Below are 24,808 nucleotides of genomic sequence, written 5' to 3'. Positions count from 1 at the left end.
GAGTGGAGATATACATTTACTTCTCAAATAAAATAATTTATATTTCTTAAAGCAGCCAGAATCAGCTTAATGTGCAATGCACCGTATTGATGCAGTACATTAAAATGTGTTAAAACTCTTCTCTGGCAAAAGAAATATCCATTCAGAATAAACTTCATTTCCTGGAACAGTCATATTTGTGGTGCTCATTATTGTGACTGATGCAAGTGAGACATTATTGTGTCATAATAGGAAGTTCCTGGCACTCAGAGTTCTTTAAAGGGATCTAATTCCTCAATATGTAGTCACAGTGAAATCGGGAGCCTTGGGTCACAGACTATGACAATAAAAAGGTAAGACTGATTTTCTTTTTGGGTCATTTGTCTTGTTTTAAACATTCAGTGATTATCAGTCCACAGGCATCTAATGCAAAAGTGAAAAATCGTTTATGAATCAGTGATCGAATTAATGCAATTCTAAGCCATGCAACATTTTCACATCTGCACAATCAATAACCCATCAGCAGTATGACCGAACAGCAGTACTCCTATATTGTCAATAAATGCAGACTGTGAGGAATTGTAGTACTGTGAAGATCAAAAGACCCTTGTTAGAAGGATAAAAAGTGAGAAGTAAGTAGCACTGATTTCATTGTAGACATCTTCACTTGTTAAAGTTCAGTGTCAGGGCTTTTGGTGTTTTACCAGGAAATGTTACCCAATGCAATGTTCTGTGTGCTCAAGCAAAGCATGCACAATGAACAGTCAACGTCAGTCTGCAGAAATGTCCTGCATGGGGTGTTTTACTTCTTAGCGATAAGGACTCATGAGTTTAGAACAGTTTGTCTGCTTTATTTTTTTATGCAAAAGTTGGAGAAAATCTGATCAAAGCTTCTCAAGAGACCTGGACTGGAATAGAAACTGGAATGGAGTGGAATAACCACATATAGGCCTGAGAACCAGATCATTACTCATATTATGTACATCACTAGTAAATTTGCTGTTGTGTTACATCATTAACTGGTCTTTTTTCTATGTTTATTTGTTTCCTACGTTAAAGGTGTGGTTAACTGAAATACAAGTTTTTAATTGTTATTTCTAATTATAATTATAACAGTTTTTCATTCAGGCTGAACATGTAAAAAGTCTCCTACACCTGTCACCTGCATTAACTTCTGATAGAAAATAGACGGTGAAACTCTAGGATCAGAAAAGCCCGACAGATCCAGTGATGTGCCAGAGCACGACTGTTTGTGAAGTCATTTGTGTTTTTTTGTGAACGTGAACTGAACTCGTTCATATTTTGCCTAACGAACGTTAAAGTGAGGGCGTTCATTCTGGCAGGCGTGAACGGGTTTATGAACGCGTTCTTCCCTGTTTTGAGCTTCAGATCTCCGTGGAGCTAAAGCCTAGCTAAAACATCCTGCTAACCATAGACTTTACTAAAAGCAGAACCCGCAAACGCGGCCACCATAGGCAGTCAGCGCGGCATCTACTCTTCTATGCCTTTGCTGTTTAGAGGACCAATGTCAAGGTCCATTCCTTTTACCTCGGAAAATATACAACGGTGCATAACAACTATTTTAATATAAGTAAATGTTTTGCACTGTGAATATCGAAAGCTCAGGTACATCCTTGTTTACTATCTCAACTTGCTTCTTCCCTCTGGTTGATAATTTCTCCTCATGTAAAAAATGAACTAGTTCGTTTTGGGAACAGTGAACTTAGTGTAAACATTTTTTATTGATGAACTAACAAATGAATTTGTTTGTTTTAAAATGCATGCACTGAACTTTTAACTAGTTTGATTTTTAAAATAAACTTTTCCAACACTGGACAGATCTACATCACACTGTCACTTAACATTCATGGAGTCACCCATCTTGATTCATGACGGGGAAGACTGTTCTTGGTTTAGCATCCATGAAACAGCAGAGAACGTCTCAGCTAGTAGAAGCTGACCATTAGCATTAGCAACTCCACCATTTGGCAGAACTACTCTAGGCTTGTGCAGACTCTGGAACTTTCCCCTCCTGAGCCTGAGATCAGTGGTTTCAGTGGTCTTCTCCCTCTAAAAGTTGTGCAAGGGATGAATACAAGAAGCAGCAGGAACATTAAATAAAACATTCAGATGGTTGAAAGCTGCTGCGTGGGGTCTTCTGTGAGTGGCCCCAAGGTAACTGTCAATTGTCTCCCTCTCCCCTGCAGCTGTGCACACACTGTCACAATGACACACGGCCTATTAGATGCGTGCAGGCTACCGTAGGTGCAATACTGAACTGTATGGCATCAAGTCAATCTCTTAAAACTTTAAATCAAGTGAAGTCAAGTCTAGCCAATGGACGCCAAGTTTCAATTCACACTATGTCAGGCTAAGTCAAGCTATGGTTGGTCAAGTCAAGCATAATGTAAATTAAACTGAGTCTAGTAAATCCAACTGAAGTCAAGTCAATCCAAGTCACACCAGTCGGTTCAGTGTATTTGCTTTGATGAATAAACTTTAGTTTATTGTCTCCATTCTCTGTTTGGCTAATCATTGGATCTAACACTCTCCAGAACAACAGGATGGGGATATTTGTGTGGTTTCCAGCAGATGCTGCTGCGTCACAAAACTCTACCAGCCCACAGAAAACCTTTGTGTTGAAAAATAGTGAAGGAAAGAAAAGGTCACGCATTCAAAAGTTAATATCTGGCTTTGTCTTCCCTCGTCATGGATAAGCAGCCATGACAAATGCTGTAAGATCAGCTGATTGTGTAACAATGCTTTTAAATGTGTTTACCACCCATTGTTGCCCTACTTGTTTTTGATAGTAAACAACTCCTGTAATAACAAACCTAAATCTTTTATTCCCTAAAAATTACCAGTAAATTTTTTTTAATGGGAAAATTTACAAATTTTACTTACAGGTAGAGAAAATTACATGACTGCTTAAACCTATCTCCAATGAAATTAAGTTTTTTGTTTGTTGCATAAATCAACTCCATGGGTCACCCTTCACATGTGTTTGTTGAAACCTATTCATTGAAAACTTTCAAAAAGAATAGCTTCTTATGACCAAAGACAGTTGATTTTGTGTAAAAGAAAAATCCTATAATTTCCTTTAATTTAAGATTTTATGTATTAAATCTGTGCAAACCTAACAGTTGACACCATCAGTATACAGAACGTGTGCAACATCATTGTTTTATGCGTAGCTGTCTTATTTTTATTCTTATTTTTGGCCAATTGAATAAAACAAAAATGAAAAATTCAGCTGGTTCACAAACCATAGTCATTGTTGTATTTCTGGTTGTGCAGGGACTGATTAGTTCTTATAAGTACTTCCCCTTCTCCAAATGAGAGCTGAAGGACAAATATGTGAGCCTTTTCTATCTCAAGAAAACAAATGACTGGTTGGACAAACTCCCATGCTCCCTCAAGTATCCTTACAAGAGTAACTAGCCAGACATGCCTTCTATGTTCCTGAGTCTTAGAATCCACAAGTGTTGGTCTTGATGAGTGAACCTTTTCATTTCATTCACCGTGGAACAGCTCTTTCCTCTGGACGTCAGGCAGGCATCAACTGTTGACGTTTTACAGGAGAAATATGATGCCACAGTCACCTTTTGCATTATTTTGTGCTGCCCTGTGGGTCTCTACGAATTGCTTAGTGTGGGAGGATTTTTGTGCATGAACTACATAAAGATGTTTTGTATCAATCACAGCATTATTATAACTTAAAGGTGAAGTATGTAAGAGTATAGTGAGCATTTTGCAGTGAGAAAATCCCAAAAGAGTCTGTTTCAGTCAATGTGGAAGGAAAGTTATACTGAAACATGTTTCATATCCAGCTTCGAGGATTGTCCGTTTTTATCCTTTCAAAACAAAAGAAGGAGGGACGTAACTACGGTTTACCATCAGTGGGGGTGCCGTGTCTCCTACGAGGTAATACTGCAGCGCCCACAAATGTTAATTGACGACGGCCGGCAAAAAACTCCAGAGTTGTTTAAAGAGGTTGCATTTTTACTTCCTTTCTACATAATGCACCTTTAATAAAAAAAGGTCCTATGTGTCCCCTTTGAAGCTAAGCAAAAGACACATTTGTTTACACTTCTGTTACTTTGTTCTTTTTTTTTTTTTTTACATAGCTTAGTAAAAAGATTTTGCCTTAGATGTTTCTGCTAATGACTCCAGCCATCATCAAAGTTCTCCAGTGTTGGTGGCGTCACTTCCGTTTATCCACGGGCAGCAGAGGACGATGTCACGCTCCACTTGCATACTTATTGGGTTGGGATCATTTTAGGTCAATGTTTCATGTAATGTCTGTTTAAATCTGTTCTAATGTAATGTTTGAATGTGTCATTTTAACAGTTGATACCGTTTTAAAACAAAATTTTAATATTGTGATCCTGACACACACCTTCTACCTTTCTTTGCCACATTTATTTTCAGAAGAACTTGTTTATTCTCAAAGAAAGCAGTGCCTCTGTTATTTACAGGTGCTGGCCAGTAAATTAGAATATCATCAAAAGGTTGAAAATATTTCAGTAATTCCATTCAAAACGTGAAACTTGTACATTATATTCATGCAATGCACACAGACCAATGTATTTCCGATGTTTATTACGTTTAATTTTGATATTTATAGGTGACAACCAATGAAAACATCAAATCTGGTATCTCAGAAAATTAGAATATTCTAAAGGCCAATGAAAAAATGTTTGTTTCTCTAATGTTGGCCAACTGAAAAGAATGAACATGAAAAGAATGTGCATGTATAGCACTCAATACTTAGTCGGGGCTCCTTTTGCCTCAATAACTGCAGTAATGCGGCGTGGCATGGACTCGATCAGTCTGTGGCACTGCTCAGGTGTTATGAGAGCCCAGGTTGCTCTGATAGTCGTCTTCAGCTCCTCTGCATTGTTGGGTCTAGCGTATTGCATCCTCCGCTTCACAATACCCCATAGATTTTCTATGGGGTTAAGGTCAGGCGAGTTTGCTGGCCAATCAAGGACAGGGATACCATGGTCCTTGAACCAGGTGCTGGTGGTTTTGGCACTGTGTGCAGGTGCCAAGTCCTGTTGAAAGGTGAAGTCTGCATCCCCATAAAGTTGGTCAGCAGCAGGAAGCATGAAGTGCTCTAAAACTTCCTGGTAGACGGCTGCATTGACCCTGGACCTCAGGAAACAGAGTGGGCCAACACCGGCAGATGACATGGCACCCCACACCATCACTGACGGTGGAAACTTTACACTGGACCTCATGCAACGTGGATTCTGTGCTTCTCCGCTCTTCCTCCAGACTCTGGGTCCTTGATTTCCAAAGGAAATGCAGAACTTGCTTTCATCAGAAAACATAACTTTGGACCACTCAGCATCAGTCCAGTCCTTTTTGTCCTTGGCCCAGGCGAGACGCTTCTTGCGCTGTTTCTTGTTCAAGAGTGGCTTGACACACGGAATGCGACACCTGAATCCCATGTCTTTCATGAGTCTCCTCGTGGTGGTTCTTGAAGCGCTGACTCCAGCTGCAGTCCACTCTTTGTGGATCTCCCCCACATTTTTGAATGGGTTTGTCGTCACAATTCTCTGCAGGGTGCGGTTATCCCTGGAGCTTGTACACTTTTTTCTACCACATTTTTTCCGTCCCTTCGCCTGTCTGTTAATGTGCTTGGACACAGAGCTCTGCGAACAGCCAGCTTCTTTAGCAATCACCTTTTGTGTCTTGCCCTCCTTGTGCAAGGTGTCAATGATTGTCTTTTGGACAGCTGTTAAGTCAGAAGTCTTCCCCATGATTGTGGGGCCTTCAAAACAAGACTGAGGGACCTTTTAAAGGCCTTTGCAGGTGTTTTGAGTAAATCAGCTGATTAGAGTGGCAGCAGGTGTCTTCTATATTCAGCCTTTTCAGAATATTCTAATTTTTTGAGATACCAAATTTGGAGTTTTCATTAGTTGTCACTTATGAATATCAAATTTAAATGTAATGAACATTGGAAATACATTGGTCTGTGTGCATTGCATGAATATAATGTACAAGTTTCACGTTTTGAATGGAATTACTGAAATATTTTCAACCTTTTGATGATATTCTAATTTACTGGCCAGCACCTGTAGAAGGAAAATGACTCTTAAAAAGCAAGTCACCCCCAAATAAACTTTTCTTTTTGCTGATAAACTAAATAAACGAGTGTCTAATCGTGCTGCAGACACGTGTAGTCAATAATTTGGCACTTCAGTGCATCTTAGTTAAATTTTAAATATTCTGCCTAAAACTGGCAGTGTTGTGCCGTTGTCAGGTAAAAACTCTGCACTGTATTTGAATTTAAATCTGCCACCGCTATTGGCTAAGAGGTATGCTACGATGTAAACTGGTACATTATGATGTCACATTGCTGTCATGAGCCTGTGTGTGTGTGTGTGTATTTGTTAGCAGCTCTGCCCTCTCAGTCTGCCAGGCAACAGCATTTATTGCATTTTTCAAACATGAAGTGGGAGTGGAGTTAGACTCTGATAGGGGGTGACTTGCTCTTTAACCACAAAATAACTAAACTGCATGCTAACCTGGGTTGTGCTGCTGATTCTTGGCCTTTGCTTCTAACACATGCATGACTTAATTAGCAGAAGAAAATAAACACATTAACTTGACTTCAATCTGATTGGTTTAATTTTCGCTGATTGTGGAAAAGATCTAAGGCTTAGAATATGAGAAAATGTGATCGAGGCAAACTCTTATTTCCAAACCATTCAGAAAGCTGAATGGTTTGTACGTTTGTCCCAATCTGAGAATTCGGTGAATCTAAGTAGGTTAACAACTCAACTTTAACAAGGGCTCAACTGATCTGGATATGAGGATGAAACTTTTCACAGAATTCTGTGAATTTGCAATAAACAGTTGCTTTGATCTTAAAAGGAAAAATAAAAGCAGGTAACAGCCAGGGTTTAGCTCAAGTGTTGCCACTGCTGATGTTGAAGTGAAAGCTGTAGACTAGGGTTGGATTTGACAAGCCAGCCTAATTACTGCGATTATCACACAGCTGCACTGGTCAAGAGGATTTGAAGTGGTTGTATCAAAAGAATCTGTTTCTTTGGACATGCCGTGTACTGACAGCGTATGTACGTGCAGATCCCTCTCAGTGTTGGATGTGTAGCTGCTGTCTGTTTAACCCTCTGGAGGCAGGCGTTGCAGATTAGCAACGTTAAAACCTACCTGCCTGGTTACTCCACATACACATTCATGAGCATTTTTTAACTCAGACGTACCCCTGAAGGACTTAGTTGTTTTTCTTTTTATCAAAACTTATTTTGAGCCTGAGAGGGTTAAATCAGCTGCAGAGATGAATGGATGAATGCAGAGAGAAGTACTTTCTCTTCAGAGTACTAGTATAGTATAACAGATGCTCACCTAAACTTCATAACAAGAAAATTTAGGCGGTTTAGACCATTTTAGGTCTAACTCATTTGGCTGATTAATTCGGACAATTATCAGAGGTGACTAGCACGCATGCATGGGTTCCTTTACACTGACCAGAAACATGCAGGTTACGCTATCAGGTGATTGTAATCTAGCTCAATGTCACGTGTGTGTGTGTGTGTGTGTGTGTGTGTGTGTGTGTGTGTGCGTGCGTGCGTGCGTGCGTGCGTGCGTGCGTGCGTGCGTGCGTGCGTGCGTGTGTGTGTGTGTGTGTGTGTGTGTGTGTGTGTGTTTGCAGGACTGTTTCTCTCTATGGGTACCCAATCATTTAAATTATATATATTTTTTCACTTATTTCAAACCTGTAAGCACTACAGAGAGAATAAAGCAAACATTGACAACAATAACATTTTACAACTGCTTTGTTATTCCAGAGGCAGAAGTGGTTTGAGAATTTGCAACAAAAATCAACAAGGGGTTAATCCCGCTTGTCTAAAAACAAATGCATCCCAGTAAATCTCCACCCTTCTTCACCCAACTTCCTTGTGAAAATAAATGAAATAATAAAAATGTATTTCACTAATAAATGCATCATGTGCAACTCTAAAGAGGGTCACATTATCCTGTTTGAAGTTCTGCCGCTACACACTTTTAACTTTACCAAGAAGACTGAACTCAACAGTGAGTCACCAACCAGTCGGAGATTTCATGATGAGCCTCTTTTCTTTATTTTCTTATGAGCTGCTTCATGTTTCGTATGCATTATCACATTTATGAAAGCAAAAACGAGCAAAACTTTTTTTTACGTTCACCAGATCTACACATTTCTATAATACAAGATGAAAAAATGGTGAACATCACTGACCGGCTTTGTTGTTCATCCAAACAATTTTTTTCTGAAGAATATTAAGTGTTTTTAATCCACATGTGATGTTAATGCCCCAAATCACTGAACAGGAGCTTAAATATAGTAAAGACCTGTGAAGAGTAAAGAATATGGGGTGATGTATGATCTAAAGGCAATTTTGCTTTATTTAGCAATGGTATGTATATACTGTATGTACACACACACACACACACACACACACACACACACACACACACACACACACACACACACACACACACACACACACATATATATTCATATTCATATATATATATATATATATATATATATATATATATATATATATATGTGTGTGTGTGTGTGTGTGTGTGTGTGTGTGTGTGTGTGTGTGTGTATGTACATGATAAATCCCCATCTCACCCTGTACTATTCTGGACAAAGATGTCTGATGTTTTTCTGGGGATCTGCTTTAGCCACTCCACCAGTTTGAGGGCTACTGCCCTGATGACCACGGGCAGCACTGGCATCTTCACCCTCCAGGCTTTGTCACGTTCTTTTTTGAGGCCCTGGTACTTCTCTTGTTTCTCATGTTCCTTATTCCTAATGATGCATTTCTTGGTGTTGCCACATCAACCACGACTGTCCTCTGTTGTTTGCCCATCACCACAATGTTTGATTGGTTCTCCATCACCATTTTGTCTGTCTGGATTTGGAAGTCCCACAGGAGCTTGGCTCTCTCGTTCTCAGTCACCTCAGGGGGTGTTTCCCACTTTGACCTGGGGCCTTCCAGCCCATACTGTGCACAGATGTTTCTGTACACAATGCCAGCCACTTGGTTGTGGCATTCCATGTATGCTTTCCCTGTCAGCATCTTACACTCTGCAGTTATTTGGTGGACCATCTCAGGGGCTTCTTTGCATAGCCCACACCTTGGGTCTTGTATGCTGTGGTGGATCTTGGCCTCTGTAGCTCTGGTGTTCAGGGCCTGTTCCTGTGCAGCCATGATGAGTGCCTCTGCTGTCCTTCAGACCAGCTCTTTCCAACTGTTGGTAGGATTTCTTGATATCAGCCACTTCGGTTATCTGTTGGTGGTACATCCCATGTAGGGGTTTGTCCTCCCATGATGGAATTTTCACCATCTTTTCTTCTATTTGCCATTGTCTGAGACATTCACTGAGCACGTCTATATACTTTTATATATATATATATATATATATATATATATATATATATATATATATATATATATATATATATACACACACACACACAGTGCACTCAACAATGATATAAATGCAACACCTTTGTTTCTGCTCCGATTTTTCATGAGATGGACTTAAAGATCTAAAATTCATTCCAGATACACAATATTACCATTTCTCTCAAACATTGTTCACAAATCAGTCTAAATATGTGATAGTGAGCACCTGTGCTTTGCTGAGATAATCCATCCCACCTCACAGGTGTGCCACATCAAGATGCTGATCTGACAGGTGTACCTTATACTGCCCACAATAAAAGGCCACCCTGGAATGTGCAGTTTCTTTGCTTCAATGGGGGGTCCGGGGACTCAGAACCGGTCAGTATCTGGTGTGACCACCATTTGCCTCATGCAGTGCAACACATCTTCTTCGCATAGAGCTTATCAGATAGTCAATTGTGGCCTGTGGAATGTTGGTCCACCCCTCTTCAATGGCTGTGCAAAGTTGTTGGATATTAGTGGGAAGTGGTACACGCTGTCGAATACACCGGTCAAGCACATCCCAAACATGCTCAACGGGTGACATGTCCGGTGAGTATACTGGCCATGCAAGAACAGGGACATTTTCAGCTTCCAAGAATTGTGTACAGATCCTTGCAACATGGGGCCGTGCATTATCTTGCTGAAACATGAGGTGATGTTCATGGATGTACGGCACAACAATCGGCCTCAGGATATCATCACGGTATCTCTGTGCATTCAAAATGCCATCAATAAAATGCACCTGTGTTCTTCGTCCATAACAGATGCCTGCCCATACCATTACCCCCCCCCCCACCTCCATGGGCCACTTCATCCACAACATTGACATCAGCAAAGCGCTCACCCACACGATGCCACACACTCTGCCTACTATCTGCCCTGAACAATGTAAACCGAGATTCATCCGTGAAGAGAACACCTCTCCAACGTGCCAGACGCCATCGAATGTGAGCATTTGCCCACTCAAGTCTGTTACGGCGATGAGCTGGAGTCAGGTCAAGACCCCATTGAGGACAACACGCATGCAGTTGAGCTTCCCTGAGATGGTTTCTGACAGTTTGTGCAGAAATTGTTTGGTTATGCACACCAATTGTTTCAGCAGCTGTTTGAGTGGCTGGTCTCAGACGATCTTGGAGGTGAATCTGCTGGATGTGGAGGTCCTGGGCTGGTGTGGTTACACGTCGTCTGTGGTTGGATGTACTGCCATATTCTCTGAAACGCCTTTGGAGATGGCTTATGGTGGAGAAATGAACATTCAATGCACGAGCAACAGATCTGGTTGACATTTCGGCTGTCAGCATGCCAATTGCATGCTCCCTCAATGCTTGTGGCATCTGTGGCATTTTGCTGTGAGACAAAACTGCACATTCCAGGGTGGCCTTTTATTGTGGGCAGTATAAGGTACACCTGTGCACTACTCATGATGTCGGATCAGCATCTTGATGTGGCACACCTGTGAGGTTGGATGGATTATCTCAGCAAAGTAGAAGTGCTCACTTTCACACATTTAGACTGATTTGTGAACAATGTCTGAGAGAAATGGTAATATTGTGTATCTGGAATGAATTTTAGATCTTTAAGTCCATCTCATGAAAAATCGGAGCAGAAACAAAGGTGTTGCATTTATATTTTTGTTGAGTGTATACATATATATATATATATATATATATATATATATATATATATATATATATATATATATATATATATATATATATAAAATGCATCTGTTCCTCTGTTTACACGAACAACAAGATTTGCCTGTACTTTGTCTACATAAACTGTCCCTGCTCTGTGATCCTCTACAGAAAGTGAACATCAACACAACTTGAACTGACTTGCATCTGTTGACTTGATGATGACTTGAGCATATTTGATAATTTAGCACAAAAGTGGAGTGACATGGACAAAAATCATAAATCATTCTTCGTTCTGGGTTTGATCTTGTACCGTTAACTGCAGCAGCACTTATTTTATAATCAGTTTCAGTTGCACTTTCTGCTTGTTGGAGCAAATAAATTCAGTTTAAAGAAGTTTTATTTCTGGAATTTATTTATCATCATTGTCATTAAAATGAAATTGGACAGATGACTTGATTATGACTTGAAAGTTCAAAGTTAAGGGCTTGGACCTGACTTGGACTTCCACATCACTGACTTTGGACTCAACTTGGACTTGGTTGTCTTTGACATAGACTTGACTGGAAAGACTTGTGACGTACTTTTGACTTGCAAAGCAGTGACTTGGTCACACCTCTGACAGTAAGTAGTTCTCAGTAAAGAATCTGTGGCCTCCCTCTCATTCAGTCATTACATTGTACTCCACTACAATACCTCGTTTTGCTCTTGGACTCAGGACTGCTCAGAAAATGCCAAAGGCGTTGCACATGCACATCCACAACTTATTTAGCCTGATATGTTTAACACCCTCCTCTGTTTGTACTCTTGAGTGGGCCGGGGGTCTCCAGCTCTTCCTCAGACCTGCATGGCCGCCACAAGTGTCGTCAGAGTCCCCCCACCCCCCTCATTCACTAGCTGTCACGTCACAGGTCCGGCTGAGAAAGCGGCTGGCGCTTGGACATTGTCAGGGTCAAGAGCATCGGGAAGGCAACCCTCAGCACCACAACACCCAGCACACCTCATCCATCCCAGTCACACCTCCACCTGGTGTGAGCCAGACGTCCATGGAAGTTCTTAAGGTAAGCTCAGTAATGGAATTAAATCAAACAGGGACAGTGTTCTGCACAACACCTGTCTATGATGCTACAGTTTCCTAAAAGTTCCTACAAGTTTTTCCTGTTAAACTTTCCTAAACGCCAGTTGAAAACCTACAAACTTGAGGTTCCTGGATGGTTTCCTTGTCTCTGTACTGAATCATCGAACTATACGCTCCTGATTGGTTGATTATTTCCACCTGTGGTCAACATAAGCTCTTTGCTGCCACAGCTTCAGTGCTGGACCCCTCACTGGCCTGTTCCTGTCACGTGAAGTACATCAAACCAATAGAACCGTCTGTGTGTGGAGCTGCTTGCTGCTGTGTGTGATTGAGAGACATCTTTTCATGTTCAACCTGGAGTCAGCTGACAAATTGTGGCTTCAACATTTTGTGCAAAGTAAAAAGCGTCAGGTGAACGGGGGTACCTGGCAGGAGGTCGGAGGAACAGGACAGGCCAGCAGCAGCTACAAACCACCACCAGGCCAGCAGCAGCTACCAAGCCACCACCAGGCCAACAGCAGCTACCAAGCCACCACCAGGCCAGCAGCAGCCTACAAACCACCACCAGGCCAGCAGCAGCCTACAAACCACCACCAGGCCAGCAGCAGCCTACAAACCACCACCAGGCCAGCAGCAGCTACCAAGCCACCACCAGGCCAGCAGCAGCCTACAAACCACCACCAGGCCAGCAGCAGCTACAAACCACCACCAGGCCAGCAGCAGCCTACAAACCACCACCAGGCCAGCAGCAGCCTACAAACCACCACCAGGCCAGCAGCAGCCTACAAACCACCACCAGGCCAGCAGCAGCCTACAAACCACCACCAGGCCAGCAGCAGCCTACAAACCACCACCAGGCCAGCAGCAGCCTACAAACCACCACCAGGCCAGCAGCAGCCTACAAACCACCACCAGGCCAGCAGCAGCTACCAAGCCACCACCAGGCCAGCAGCAGCCTACAAACCACCACCAGGCCAGCAGCAGCTACCAAGCCACCACCAGGCCAGCAGCAGCCTACAAACCACCACCAGGCCAGCAGCAGCCTACAAACCACCACCAGGCCAGCAGCAGCCTACAAACCACCACCAGGCCAGCAGCAGCCTACAAACCACCACCAGGCCAGCAGCAGCTACCAAGCCACCACCAGGCCAGCAGCAGCCTACAAACCACCACCAGGCCAGCAGCAGCTACCAAGCCACCACCAGGCCAGCAGCAGCCTACAAACCACCACCAGGCCAGCAGCAGCCTACAAACCACCACCAACGATTCTGGGATATACCATAGGCCAATAGGCCCGGAAGCCCAGGTTTTACTAAACACTAACGGCTAAAAAGGAAAAAATACCAGCAACCAGCATCTGGGAAAGCCACAGGCTACAGGCATCAACTCAGGAACCTGGGCTAAAGGATTCAACATCAGCAATTAGCAACTGGGTGAGTCATTGACTACAGGCCTCAACACAAGCTACCAAGAAACAGGTTTAACTGCTGATAGTAACAGTTTTTCAAGATGGGACCAAAGAGGATTAATAATGACGAAGTGGATGAAATTAAAAAATCACTTGACTTTCTGGCTGAAGAACTTACAACAGTCAGGCAACAACAGAAAAGTATTATGGATTTGGTACAAGAAGTAAAAAAACTGAAACAACAAAATGCTGAGAAGGACAAACAAATCTATATTTTGCAAAAACGAGTGGATGAACTAGAGCAATATTCAAGAATAAATGATGTTGTCATTACAGGAGTTGATATAAAACCTAGATCATATGCTCGAGCAGTAGCAAATAATAATGGGGAGGAACCAACTGAAACAGATATGAATCATGTGGAAAGGCAGGTAACAACTTTCTTTCACTCAAAGGGTATTGAAATCAGTGAGAACAACATTGAAGCATGTCATGTTTTATCAAGTAGGAATAGGAAGGGAAAAGTGTCTGTGTTAATGAGATTTGTGAGCAGAAAGATGAAAAATTCACTCCTTAAGCAGGCAAAAAAGTTGAAAGGATCTGAGGTCTATGTAAATGAGCATCTGACAAAGTATAATGCAGAAATTGCAAAGAAAGCCCGTTTTCTGAGAAAGCAGAAAAAGATCCAGGGTACCTGGACTGCAAATTGTAAAATTTTTGTTAAATTGAATGGAACTCCAGAAGAAGCAAAGATACTGGTGATTAAAAGTTTAGAAGATTTGGATCAATTTCAGTGAAAGAGATGATGGGATGGAGGAATGGAATGTGTAGATTAAAATATGAGGATAATGAAATTTCATTTAGGACTTGATCTTTCAATGATATTTGGATTTTGAAACATGATTAGTGTGAGGGAGATTAGAAATTTACAATTGACAGGATGACAAATGAACTACATATTGACACAAATATAGGCTGTAAAGATAGGTTTTGGGACTTTGACAGCAATATTGATCCTGATTACAATTTCTTTAATAATGAAATACATGAATGTAATTATTACAATGAAGAACAATTCAATATAAAGATGAAGTCAGAAAATAGTTTGACAATAGCTCATTTCAATAGCAGAAGCTTATATGCAAATTTTGACGCCATCAAGGAATATATAGCACAATTCAAGAAACCATTTACGGTCATTGCCATATCAGAGACATGGATAACACATAAAAAGGAAGGAAATTTTGAATTGTATGGATATGACTTTATCCACCAAGACAGAATAAGAAAAAAAGGAGGAGGGGTGGCACTTTATATTGACAAAAATCTTAATTACAAAAAAGTAGAAATGATGACGACTACTATTGAGGGAGTGATGGAATGTGTAACAGTAGAAATAAGCATGAAAAAGAAGACGAACATATTAGTAAGCTGTATATATAGAACGCCAGGCTCTAAGATTGAAACATTTAAGAATAAAATGGAGGAGATGTTTACAAATTTGTACCAGAAGGGAGTGTTTATTTGTGGAGATTTCAATATAGACTTGCTAAATCCAAATAAAAACAAAAGTACAGAGGAATTTATTGATATAATGTACAGTCTAGGTTTATTTCCATTGATAACCAGACCGACTAGAATAACATTACACTGCACTACTTTAATAGATAATATATTCACTAATATAATGGAAGAAAAGGTGGAAAGTGGGTTATTAATAAGCGATATCAGTGACCATCTACCGGTTTTTGCTTCTTATGACTGTCATTATAAAAATGAAACAGAAGGAACTAACTATATGTATAAAAGAATGAAAACAGAACAGAGGTTAAATAGTCTTAAAAATGATCTATTAGAACAAGATTGGAATATTGTTTATGAAAAAAATGAAGTAGACCAAGCATATGATACCTTTTTAAATATATTTAAAAGTCAATTTGACAGAAACTGTCCAGTTATCAAAAATATTCAGAGGAATAAGTATAAAGAAAAACCGTGGATGACCAAAGGTCTACAAAATGCATGCAATTAAAAAAACACACTTTACAGAGAATTTATAAAAAACAGAACGACAGAAGCAGAACAAAAGTACAAAAGATATAAAAACAAACTCATAAATATAGTGAGAAGCTGTAAACGTGAATATTTTATTAAAAAGTTAGAGCACAATAGAAACAACATAAAAGGCATCTGGAAAGTATTAAATGGCGTAATTAGGAAAGAGACAGGGAATAATAACTATCCACAACATTTTATAGAGAGAAAAAATAATATTACAAACATGAATGAAGCAGTGGATGAATTCAACAAATATTTTGTAAACATAGGATCTAAATTGGAGGAAAAAATAATAGTTGATGAGATACAAACGGATGCCACAGAGTATGTTGAAAGAAATAAAAAGTCTGTTTTTTTAAGAGCAGTTGATGAGAAGGAGATTTATGAGATAGTTAGAAATATGAAGAATAAAACCAGTACAGACTGGAACGATATTGACATGAAAACACTGAAATATGTGATTGAGGGCATTGTAAAACCATTAACACACATTTGTAATCTTTCTTTTCAAAAGGGGTTTTTTCCAAATAACATGAAAGTAGCAAGGGTAATTCCTATTTACAAGACAGGAGATAAGCATCAATTTACAAATTATAGACCTGTGTCAATACTATCACAATTTTCCAAAATATTAGAAAAACTGTTTGTTAAAAGATTCGATAATTTTGTTGATCAATGTGAGTTGCTGACGGAATGCCAGTATGGCTTCAGGAATAATAGGCAACAGTCCAGGCACTGATTGATCTTAATGAGGAAATAACAGAATGCATTGACAAAAAGAAGCATGCAATAGGGTTGTTTTTAGATCTGAAGAAAGCTTTCGATACAGTAAACCATGATGTATTGATGAGAAAAATGGAAAAATATGGTTTCAGGGGTATAGTATTGGACTGGATAAAAAGTTATTTATCAAATAGACAACAATACGTGCAAATAAATCAACATAAATCAGGACTAAGACAGATACAATGTGGGGTGCCTCAAGGATCAGTCTTAGGACCTAAACTATTCATAATGTACATAAATGACATTTGTAGGGTTTCACAAGTATTGAAGTTTGTATTGTTTGCAGATGACACAAATGTTTTTTGCTCGGGGGTGGAATTGCAACAGGTCCTGGATGTGGTCACACAGGAAATAAATAAATTAAAAAAATGGTTTGATGTAAATAAACTGTCACTAAATTTAGAGAAAACAAAATTTATGTTGTTTGGTAATGAAAGAAGACACAATGAATTAGATATAGTAATTAATAATGTAAAAATTGAGAGAGTATATGAAATAAAATTTCTTGGGGTGGTCATAGACAGCAGAATCTGTTGGAAGCCACACATCAAATATGTTAGGGGTAAGCTTGCACGGGGCATTGCTTTATTGGGGAAAGCTAAGTATATTTTTAATCAGAAAGCACTTTATATGTTATACAATACGATGCTACTGCCATATTTGAGCTATTGTGTAGAGGTCTGGGGAAACACGTACAAAAGTCATTTACAGACATTAACAACAATGCAGAAAAGGGCTATCAGATTAATAACAAATGCAGGATATTTGGATCACACAAATGAACTTTTTATTAAAACACGGATAATGAAGTTCCAGGACTTGGTTAAATACAAAACAGCACAAATAATGTATAAAGTAAGAAATAAATTAATGCCTGATAAAATAAAGAAACTGTTCACAGAGAGAGAAGGAGGATATAACCTGAGAGGGACACTAAACTTAAAGATACATAAGTTTAGAACAACATTAAAACAGATGTGTATCACAATAATTGGGGTTAAATTATGGAACAATTTAGAAGAAGAAATTAAAGTAAGTACAAATATAAATGTGTTTAAAATGAATTATAAAAAACATATTCTGAACAAGTATATAGTAGAAAATAGATGATTTATGTGAGTGTCCTTTATTCTAAGGAAAAGTAAATTGTATCAATTGTAAAAAGATGTTTTTTTTTTTCTTTTGTTGTTTTTTTTCCATATAATTTGGTGGTTTTTGGTGACTTGTACCATTTTGTTTGTTTTAATGTCGGTTTTGTGTTAGATTTAGTAAACAAGTAAAAATTACTTGTATAAAGGGGTAGGGACATATAAGTTTCCACTTCAGCCTACTCCTTTTCAAACACAGAAGAAGGGATGATATGTATTTTTTCTGTTTGTGGTATTTTTTTAAAAAAATGTATGTTTTCTTTGTTTGAAATAAACTAAACTAATAAATCATCACAGTTTAACTTCATCTTCAGAAACTTGTGTCAGCATTTCAAACACAAAACATATTGTATTTTTCTTTTGGAGTGAAGCAAGTTAAGCCCTTTGGGGGATAATCTCTTGGGAGAATTCTTGTTTCCAGACATTTGGCATTCAACCCTGTTAATCCTATTTGCTCCACTACACTGACATATTTTCATTCATTTGAGACGCGGAGTGGCCGCATGGAACCTAAGAGCGTGAGAAAATGTTTGCATTTAAAATAAATAAATAATCAGCGTCGCTACAATAACAGAAAATCTCAGCATTAGACACAGAGGCTGGAGCACTCAGGTGAGAGAGCATCTATTACATACAAATACAAACCACTACTAACGTTTCAACAAAATCTCAGCTTTCAGAAAATTCCTGCATCATCGATTGATTTTCTGCCTAGGTCATTAACTCTGATTGTTACAGAAATGCATGCAATGTCATTTTCTCTGATAGCATCTGCTCGTGGCTGATGGAGACATTTAAGTTCATAAGGAAATTGTTGACTTGAACGTTTCATTCTTACTTTTAATCTCTGAACACACGTCTACAGATAGCCGTGAAACACAGTCTCGGCTTTACTACTCAAACCAACTTCAGCATGAAGGTCAAGCTGTCTATCGGATTTGGCACGTGGCCTCCCGTCACCATGTGGTTTCATGACTGCATGTAACAGACTGTAACATTTATGGTTGTTTCACTACTAATAATAACTGCTGTGATAAAGATGGGCTCTGCTCCAAATCATTCTTGGAGATGTATTGGTTTGGCTTATCAGACAAAGAAAAACAGTTAATAAACTAATTGATTAAATAATTTTGTAAAACTGATAAAAACTCAATCAAAAGGATGAAGACATGATAGCCAGCAGGTCCATGTCTTTGCAAGTAAAGAGGAGAGTGCACGTTGTTTAAAAGAGCCTGAAGTGTTTCGAGAAGCTTTTTTAAATGGGGGTAAAGCCCATAATTTCAACAGTAAATAAAATTTGCCCAGCAAGTGAAAAGGAAGACTGATTAAAGATCTCATTTACAGCTATCTAAAAGGTTAGCTACAGGTGAAACTCGTTAAATAACTGTTATGGTTATGGTGCAAAAATCCAGTAATCCTTAGACTGAAAGACCATCTAAAGCAGGAGTCACCAACCTTTATGAAGCTGAAAGCTACTTCACGATAATTGAGTCACATGAAGGGCGTTGATACACCAAGGTTTGTCATGCGCTTCTCATAAACACGGCCGTTGTGGTTGGATTTACAGTGAAGATGACGGAGGCAGCATAAGGTGGAGGTAGCAACAGTTTATTCCAGCACATGCCAAAAAAAAAAAACCATCTCTCATTTATTTCTGCAGCCTTAAATAGTTTCAGCGGTCACCTGGACTAAACCATCTTCCACCCACAGGGGAGTTTAACCACTACCTCTTCGATCTATTGTACCACTTATTGTTCAACCATTTTAAATACAAAACATTTTTCTAGCTATTTTTTTATAAAGATTTTTAAAAACATAGCACCTATACATTTTACAACAAACTACATACAAAACACACTAGACCCTTCTCCTATGGCCTCTCCCGGAACCTTTAAAGAGTGTCTGGACCCTGAGGGAAACATTTGCCCAAACACCCTGTAGACGACAAAGAAACAGGTGAGAAACACTTTAGCAACCATCTTGCACTCACTTCCAATATTCAAATTTAAACTGCCTTTGCTTAAAGCTGAAAATCAGTAAACCCTTTTCCCCATTAACAATCCTCTGTCCTCACAGGCAACCACCATGATTCTCCACCAGGAGCACCTGTGCAGGACATGGAACAAAGGCTACATACTAATTATTAAAATGCTAAAGCCTCAGTTAAAAACTTCTTAATGTGCAAGTTCATGCTTAAAGTGCAGTGCTAAATAAAGTGCTGAAGTGTCTTCACCAAAGTGCAAGTATTTATTTAAAGTGCTGTGCAAACAATAGAAAACCCCTGTAATGAAGATCCCTTCATTACAGCGCTCAATACTGACCTCTGAACTAGAATAGATTTAAGTTTTATAGCGATGCTCTGATTTGATTCTGTGATTGGAAATTGGGCCCGAACACAGTTTTGTTAAAAAGATCGGAATCAGGTAAAAAAAAGGTCGGACTTATCCATAAAAAAACAAGAAATGTGACTTTTTAAATTCAGCCTGAGATAGAGATTTTCTAATGGAACAAAATAGCTTAATCTCAACAAGTTCCACTACATCAGTATTCTTTGTTTTTTGGAAGAATACAACACCACTACCTCACCCAATGTATCGCAGGTGGGGATTCAAACGCCATAGCTGTTAGCTAGTAGGCTAACGCAGAGCTAATGTGTTTCCACAGGAGAAATGTCTGCATTTTAGTGGTATTTTAAACCGAACAGTGAATCAGTATGACAGCCACTTGTAATCTGTGCATGCTGTGCATTCAGCAGACTGGAAAAGAAAAAATGAATTACTTTAAAATGAAGGTAATAAATAATGTATTACAGTTTTGAAGTAACTTGCCCAACAATGCTGGGTTTTTTGGGTTGGTGTTTTGGTGAACAGGGATGTAACACTGTGTGAGATTACTGTTTCCTTGTAATCTTTTTAGCTCATTTTCTAGTTCCGTGCTATTTTTGCTTTGCTGATTTGTGTTACCTAGTTGTGGACTGATGATACTGCTGATTATCTCTTATGCCATATTCTTTGTCGGTGTACCTATGCTGTCTACTATTGGCCTAAATACATCAAATATCAGTAATCAGAACACTTTACCACCGAACAAACATAATAACAGAAGAAGATGAACGCAGATAAGAAGACCAGCTCATACAAAACTCTTAAAAAACCTGTGGGTACCCAACATGGGCAGTTAACAAAGAAAGGCCTCTGCCAGTGTGCCCCAGGGAAGCTGTGGCTACATCGTAGCTCATCGCCATCAGCGTGAGTGTGTGTGTGAATGACTGATTGTGTTGTAAAGTGCCTTGGGGGCAGGACTCTAGTAGGCGCTATATCAAATATGTCACACCCTGTCTTGTCTCCCCGTTCTGTTTAGTCATGTGTCTCTGTTAATTGCTCCCACCTGCCTCTCGTTTTCCAATCACCCAAGCTCCCAGCCCTCTTGAATTTAAACCCCTTCAGTTCTGTGTCTATTGTTGGTTCATTGTTTCATGGTCCAACGTGTGCGCTTCATTAAAGACTTTACCTCGTCCTGGTTTGTCTGCCTGCCTGATTCCTCCCCAGCGTGTGGATCCTCACCTCCGCTCCACTCACCAGCATGCGCTGACAGAATGAATCAACCCAGTAAAGGATCCAGCGGGGAGGTTCTCCCTTGGGAGTGCTTGCTCCAGTTTTTAACTTCGGACCACCGGCCAGCTCCTCTTCCTCCGGCATCGCCTCGCCGAGGACGCCGCCGCCGAGCCCGGGCTTCGGCGATCCTCTCCACCCTCCCGGAGCCGGAAGGAGAGTTGGACGGGGAGGCGCAGATGGACCGCTCCTGCTATGTGGGCACCATCCTGGCTGTGTGCTCCCCCGGATTTGACCCACAGCGTTTGGAAGGATGCCGGGCTCACCGGCACCCCTTGTCCCCGGACGGAGCCGCGAGCTCGCCGCTGCCCCGGCTTGGCGTGTCAGTCGGATCAGCTGTCCCGTCTCCAGTCCTGTCTACGCCTCCGTCATCTGCAGGCGGAGGAACGACGCCCACAGCTCAGCTGACAGAGCTCGCCGGCCTCCAAGCGGAGCTTGACCGGATCCGTCAGCTCGTCAGCCACCAGGAGCTCCAGCTGGACACCCTATCCTCCCCGAATCAGCAGGAGAAGGTTTCGGTCCAGTCAGCAGCTCCCTTGTCTCTGGGCCAAAGGATCGAGCCTGAGTCCACCCAGCAGAGCTCGCCGGTCTCCGAGCTGAGCTGGTCCAACTCCATCAGAGCCTCAGTCTCCAGGAACTCCACCTGGACAATCTTTCCACCCTGCTCTGCCATTTACCGACACCACCAGCTCAGTCAGCACCCGGTCCCGCACCACCACTCCAGAAGTCGACGGTCCAGAAGTCGACGGTCCAGGAGTCGGCGGTCAAGAAGTCGACGGTCCAGGAGTCGGCGGTCCAGAAGTCGGCGGTCCAGGAGTCGGCGGTCAAGAAGTCGACGGTCCAGGAGTCGGCGGTCCAGAAGTCGGCGGTCCAGAAGTCGATGGTCCAGAAGTCGACGGTCCAGAAATCAACGCCCCCGGACCAGAAGTCGACGCCTCCGGACCAGGAATCGACGCCCCCCGGACCAGAAGTCAATGGAAGTCGACGCCTCTTCCAGTCCTGTGGTCGACGCCTCTTCCAGTCCTGTGGTCGACACCTCATCCACTCCAGTTTGATGTCATATGTGATGTTGTTCCTCTCAACTGCCAGGATTAAAGCCAGGAAAAACACACCCTTTCAGTTCCGGAATGATGCAGGAACTAAATCAGTCGTTAGGTCACACATAAGCTACAAATATGAAATGGCATCACTGCAATAGACTTTTACACTGAAAATGTGTTAAGCTTCTGTGTTTAGTTGCGTCTGTATTTGTTTAAGATTGTGTCTGATAGTATTGAAATCAGCTGTGCAGGGGTGAGATGTTAAGGTCTCTAGTTTCCATCTCAGCTGTTTATTTTTATTTATTTATTGAGTATGCATGCTCTACCTGCACGTGTCGGTTTTCCCAGTCAGTTACTCACATTTCCTTCCACAGACAAATCTTGCCAAATGAATTGAAGGTTTGTCTGTTTTAATGACCTGGTGACCTGCCCAGCACGTTCACCAAGTCTGTGCACCTAAATTTGGTCTTCGTGTTCCTTTTGCATTGTTTTGTAGTTTTTCCACGTTTAAATGTTAAGCCGTATGTGATAACCTCAAGAGCTCAGAATGTTTAAAAAAATCTTTTTTAGTTCCACGTGCAGCTGTTCGTGGTTTACCCTGACCTTTGCTTCAAACTCCAGGCACTATGAGTTAAATAATGCTGCATCGTTGTGCTCTTTGATTTTATGGGATGGCTCAAAAAGAGCTGTAGTCAGGCTAAAAGAGAGGGCCTTTTGTTGATTAAACCTGGAGCGCTGTTCTCAATCTTGAACACCAAGTAAATGTTTCAAGATCATGTTTTCAAGGAAAAGGTCACATATCTGCAAGTTTCAATGAGATGTGTTCACTTTCTCTTTACTGCAGAATTTATAACTATTCCTTTTCTTCAGGGATGCACATCATCTGTCACAACTGACAGATCAGCACGAGTGGGACCTTTGCTCTTGTTGAGACAGAACCTTACTGGTCTTTACTTTTTCACTCTGTAGGTGGGTTTTGTTGCTAGCATAGCTCTGCACCAGCTGTGATGTTGAGGCTCACTGCGCTTTTCTAGCTGCTACATTCAGCTCTATTGTCTGTAACTTAAGCAAGTGCATGCCTTTAATCCCACAGTGAGTGGACAATGTGTCTGCTTCTTGGAAAATGATGTTAAATGGTGTTGCTAATGTTAACCAGCAGCCTCAGGCTAGGCCGCCGTGAAGACATGTCTTTGTGCTAAGCTCCTCCTCTTGGTGAAATGGCCCTTCTCAGCTTTAGCTGCAGACAGCTGAGAAGTGTTACTGGGGGCATTCGGCAAGGGAGCAAAGTGTGTTTCCTCCAGGCGCTGCTGGAACTCAGCACATGCTGCTGCTGCTCTACTCAAAATCACATATTTCTCTGTTTTAAATTTTTTTATGGTTTTGATGATCTGGAAAATAAACATTTGCTCTTCAGTCACATGTGTTCTGTTTTCCTGCAGAGTATGAGGCTGTTAAAACTGTAGAGATTTAATTTTGTATCAGAGAAACTTTGGCAACAGCAGAGTGGTCGCAGTCTGAAAGTTTGATTGTCTTATTTTGTCGGTTGTAAAACATGGAAAAGCTGTTAACTGTTGTATAGATCAGAATTCTCCACATGCTGTTCCATCTGAATATAACTTTGAAGCCATGAAAAATCTTGAGTTTAGAGGTTTTCATTTGAATGCCCAGTAGGAGGAGTTATCAGACACTGGACCTGAATAGTTCATATTGACCTATAGGCTAAACATGTTGTTGCAGGGCCTCTAAAGACGAACCCTGCCTCTGGTCCTTCAGAAATCATCAATCAAACCTCTCATATCCTGTGATGACCACTGAAGATCCTCACAGATAACTTCTGTATAACACACAACTAATACATATTCTTCTAAAGAAAACATCTCTGAAAAGTACTTTTTTAAAATTATTTTTTGCCATTTGAACTGAACCGGTTTTACCACCAAAATCTGGAGCGAACAACTTAAGGTGTTACACTTACAGACTGCGGATTACCACAGACCTCATCCTCAGGGACATGTTCAAGGCAAAAGTACTTCTCTTTGATCAAAACTCCGGGCTTTCAAATATGTCTGATTGTTATGGACTGATTTTCTGGGACAGACAAACGTACTGACCTGTTAAATGTGACGTGAAGCAGATCAGAAAGCAAAGTGATGGTAGCATGCTGCACAGTCGCGTTTGGTCTCACAAAGTTTCCCTTCTGACCAGAGAACATCTGTGAGTGTATGTGGTGTGTAGTTTTTGCCATGTTACTGTACAGCACATGCTGTATAAGTGGCTGACAATTTAAAAATACTGGTGTGTGAACCAGGTCTAACTCAAAGGAAGAAATACACACCACAGATGTTAAGACACGGAAGCTCCTAACCATGCATGGGGGGTTCCATCCAAATCCAGCACTTTGAGATTGTACAGCCATAAAGAAGGAGGCAGAGGACTAGGGAGTGTGAGAGCCACTTTCCAGGATGAAACATCCAAGATCCATAAGTACAATCAAATCGATTCAAGTTTATTTATATAGCGCCAAATCATGACAAGAGTCGTCTCAAGGCACTTCACACAGTAAACATCCCAATGCAGTTCAGTT

The 24,808-nt window shown here is 40.8% G+C and overlaps 1 protein-coding gene across 1 annotated transcript in view; it reads left to right on the top strand.

Annotated features, from left to right (window-relative positions):
* The first annotated feature begins 268 nt into the window (after positions 1 to 268).
* Positions 269 to 24,808, top strand: part of mitfa (melanocyte inducing transcription factor a) — a 40,680-nt gene continuing 16,140 nt past the window's right edge. The window contains exon 1 of the mRNA XM_015959922.3: positions 269 to 332. The gene's annotated coding sequence lies outside the window, so the exon portion shown is untranslated. The remainder of the gene's footprint in view (positions 333 to 24,808) is intronic.

The sequence above is a fragment of the Nothobranchius furzeri genome, chromosome 3 (genome assembly GCF_043380555.1).
Source record: "Nothobranchius furzeri strain GRZ-AD chromosome 3, NfurGRZ-RIMD1, whole genome shotgun sequence".
Classification (NCBI taxonomy): domain Eukaryota; kingdom Metazoa; phylum Chordata; class Actinopteri; order Cyprinodontiformes; family Nothobranchiidae; genus Nothobranchius; species Nothobranchius furzeri.
This window is presented reverse-complemented; position numbering and strand designations above follow the sequence as displayed.